Raw genomic sequence first — 4,580 nt, 5'->3', positions numbered from 1 at the left:
ACAGAAAGATCACAGCTTTTCTCCCAGGAAAACTGTTTCCATAAATGCAATGTAATAGATTGAGTGCTTCAGTTCCAAAGAAAAAAGCAAGTTGTAAGTTCAAAAAACAAGCAAGCTGTTCTGTTACCAGTCCCCTGTACCACGCATACACCATTTAGATCGTCCTGTTTAACTAACACAATTAAAATACGTAGTAAGCAAAGTTATTTTTACAGCCTGTGGATACAGAAATAGAAGAGCGCCATTTAAGCTTCCTGCAGCTGCTGAAGAGACCAATAAAACACAAAGTGTGACTGCTCCTACTAAAAAGCAACATGCAAAGCTTTCTATCTAATGCATTCTTAGTTGTCCATGCAGGATTGAAAAGCTGTTGTCTGTGGGATACAAATTAAAGGCTCATGCTTGAGATACGAGCTTGCTAATGTCCATAGCATTTGTGCCATATAATGGAATGTAAATACACTGACCGACATCCATCTGCAGTCAATATTCATTATATCATGCTCTTTGCAAGGGCAAAAGATGAACCATTTGTTCAGCAGAAATGGTTTGCAAACAGAGAACGTTCTTTGTGAATTAGCAAATATGAAAGAAACAGCTACCATTACTGCTGTTGTAGGAATTGTGTTATATAGCACAGCACAGGGATATTTCTATTAATTTTGGTGGTAGCTACACTGGACACTTCATGACTATTTCAGATCTCCATGCCTGGTGACAGCTTCCATCACCAGCCACAGAGGAAAGCCTCAATGGCCTTGCTTTAGCCTCCTTTAGCTCGTGCAAGAACTGAACCAGGCAATGTGCACACGTCCTACTTTCCAGGGGCTCACTTACTTGCCCATTATTAATAGCAACTTTTACTAAGTCTTTATTACTTCTTAAATGTAACGTTTTAAAATTTGCTTTTTTGGGAGAAAAGTGCAGAATTTTCCAGCACTTTAGGTTGCTTTATCGGTCTTCTGCATCTCTAAAGTGTGTGTCATAATCTGCAGTGCTCCTGCTCCATCAGTCCACTAATCATTTGAACTACTCTGGATTTTAGCATCCAGGGCACACACTGTAAGGAGAGCAGTTGCCAACCCCAACTCCCACTTAAGTAACTGGCAAGGAATCCATTGATTTAATCTGGCTCCTTCCAGAGGAAATGAAACCCAACCAAGACAAAAAAGATCTAGCTCTGTTTCCCAAAACTGTACTGATGTGAACAACATGACTTTTGTAAGTTTTTAAAAAAAAGGAATTAGAAATTACCCAGGCCCCCTCTATACATTACACTTATGCTATGACTAACAATTATGGAATAAATGGGAAGCATGCTACATGTGCAACCCATTTAAAGCACCATAAAATGGCAAACCACCCATAACATGCTCCACATATAATTAAATATTAATTTTAAAATGTTCTACATAGTAAATTGAATATGCACCAGGTACAGGCTGGAGCCAACAATGAACTGATTGTTCAGTCCAGCTGGAGACTTCACCAGGGACTCAAACTGGTTTTGGTGGGATCAAGGGCTCAGACCAACCATCAGCTGGTTGTCAGGACCCCAGTACAGTTCCTACCCAAAATCGACAGTCAGCAGATTGTTGGTCCTGGCCATGGACCTGAGGGCACCTGGCTTTCTATTTGCCAGTGCAGGGTAAACCCAGCATCATGTAAAAAGGGCAAAATTGGGATTTGATTTCTGATCCCAAAATTATGCCTCCTGCCATGGATGTGTAGCAAGGTGCAATTGTTATGATCAGGGATCTGATCCTATGGTGCCTTTAAATGAACATGTGTAAGGGGCCTAAGAAAAATCTCAAACACAAGGGAAATAAGCTCAGCAACTGTAAATTGGTATAGCTCCGCTGAAGTAAAGGGAGCTACACTTATGTGCATCAGCAAAGGATCCAACTCAGGATTTGTTTAAAAAATCTCCTTCAGGGTCAAGCCTATCAAGTAATGCTCTTTAATAATTTCCTAAGGCATGCTTGAGAACTAATGTGCACCTTAATAACACTTCAATGTGCACTTCAATTGTTTATTGAAAATATCAATGAAATTAGATAATAAAACAGATTAACTAGGGCTCAACATTTGTTGGCATTGAGCAGTTTCAGAAAACTGGTGAAGATTTCATTAAACTTTTGCCTGAAAGCAAACTTTCTTCTGACCCTCAAATGTTAGCAGAATGAAAATGAATGGCAAGAGTCACGCTTTACAGAAAAGAAATCATCAAGAGAAATGCTGACAAAATGTTAACATAAATGCACTGCTAATATAGCGCTCCTGTAAAACCACAGTGGTATTTAACAGTCTTGGTTTTATTTAATCTGTAATTCACTTGTTTCAAGTTATAGTGAAGATAGCTGAAGTTGAGAGGTTGACCCCTCGACTTGGTTGAACTCTTGAGGAAGGCTTTCTTAAGGGAGTATGCTGTACAGGAACGGGGCCTAGAATTGTGCTTTATGGGTTTTCAAAATAGGCGTCAGTGATTTTTTTTTTTTTTTTTTAAAGGAAAGTGAATATAAAACAAACTGTTCAGCAATATTCTGATATATTGGAAGGAAAGATGTTCTGAACCAACAGAATTAGAGAGCCTCATTATTTTCTAAATACTTGTTGTAAATAATGCTTCAAATAATTACTTCATTAGGTTCCAGAACACTGGCCTTTATTTCCCTCTGAGATCTGTCCTACTACACCCACTTTCAATTATTTACAAAAAGAGCAAATCAGAAACAGTGCGCTGGAAATTCAATGTGCATTTCTTAAATAAATCAAATTTAGAATCAAGCTGCTGTGAAATACCATGTAGATTTTGGGATTTGGAGTATTTTGGATTTCGAGTATTTTGTGAACATTTGGTATAGTTTCTCCAAACAGCACTCCAAGTTAATTCAGTTAGATTGGTCTGCAGAAGTAATATTAATCAATTTAAAGATAGTCAATTAATTCCCAGTCAAGGTAAGGTATCGACAACAAAGGAATGCTTGAACTCTAATTCTTGGCATAAGTGCTCAGAGAAGGATCCATATGTCTAAATATTTAGGGAATAACAGTCTAGATTATTTTAACAAACTGGGATCAACATATAACGGCATTCAAACTTTTGAGTCCTGCCTATCTGAACAAAGAGTTGTCATCAGTTACAAGCCCATACTCATAGGTATTGCTAGTACACACGCATGTACATTATCACACACAAATACATATAGACACACTGAAGAAGGTAATATATGTTGAAATCTAGATTCAGTGCATGAACAAATAAGAGCAATAAGAACATTGGCCAAACCAGAGAGAAAGTATCAGACCAAGCAGAAAAACGGGTACAATTACCAATCCTTGCAGCAAGACACTGGACTGAACAGACAATAAAGCTTTATCCAACTATGAAAAATGAGTTTATATTTTTTCTACAACAGCGTTCCTCCACCAGCATTGCCAATGGGGGAAACTGAGGTAGAAACTACGGGTGCCATTGTAAAATTTCCCTTGTGAGTGATCCAATTCTGATCCACTGGAATGGCTACACGACAACTCAGTGATTCAAGTATTCAGCTGAATTAACCAGAAAATTATAACTACAATTTCACTCTGTTCCCCAAGCTTATGTTTTCATTGAAAACTTGAGATGAAGACTTTCTTCCAGTACCTTGCAGGCATGTTTCTTAAATCCTTTCAAGAAATTGGCATTAAAAAAAAATTTGACCTACAAATTAGAGAGAAAAATGCAAATGCAAATGCAATCCTGATCACAGAAAGAGATATTCCACGCTTTTCAGATCCTAAATTTAAAGGCAGAGAAGATAAAAAAAATAATGTTCAGTTGCAAGCTAAATGCGAGACATTTATTTCAGGGCACGGTGGCTGGCACCATCAGCATTAGGATTCAACAGCTGTTACAGGAATGAGTAATATGTTGGACAAGATGCCCCGTGGGAATAGGCTCTCCAAAGTCATTTTTAAAGGTATTATTATTATTAAAACAAATGAGTCTCAAAACACTTGTTTTTCCTGTCACAATGATTTCATTTGAGAGGTTATCCAACGCCAAAAAAGAATGACTCAATGCACTATTCACTAATAGTCCCAGTTGGAAACTTGACATTTTCCCCTTTATCAATAGAGCAAGGTTAGCTTGGGTGACAGCGAAGAAAAGTGCTCCCTTATACTGTGTGAAAGGACTACTGCCATTGACTCCTTCTTTGCCAAGATGAGTAGTGAAAAGCAGAGCAACCTGTGATGGTAACGTGTGTACCGTTATCACCAGGTATTGAACCACAAACCACAAGTCCATTTTTATGGTAATAATCTACTGCACTCAAATAATAACAGCCTTTGCTCGCTTGGCTGAATTTGATCCAGAAGTACTCCATACTTTTATCCAGGAAAGCTTTTATCCAGGGACTTCCCTGCTGTGATAGAAGCCGGACTCGAGGGGATCGCCTTCAGACCTCAGGTTGGGGAGGACCGGGTTAGAGAGCTTCTGGAGGGGCTGGACGCGTTCAAGTCAGCGGGTCCGGATGCTCTCCACCCCAGGGTGTTGAGGGAGCTAGCTGGGGTTATTGCAGGGCCCCTGGCAC

This window comes from Gavialis gangeticus, unplaced genomic scaffold, assembly GCF_001723915.1.
Source record: "Gavialis gangeticus isolate Ggan-Ray unplaced genomic scaffold, GavGan_comp1, whole genome shotgun sequence".
Classification (NCBI taxonomy): Eukaryota; Metazoa; Chordata; order Crocodylia; family Gavialidae; genus Gavialis; species Gavialis gangeticus.
The sequence above is the reverse complement of the archived record's forward strand: the minus strand, read 5'-3'. Positions refer to the sequence as shown.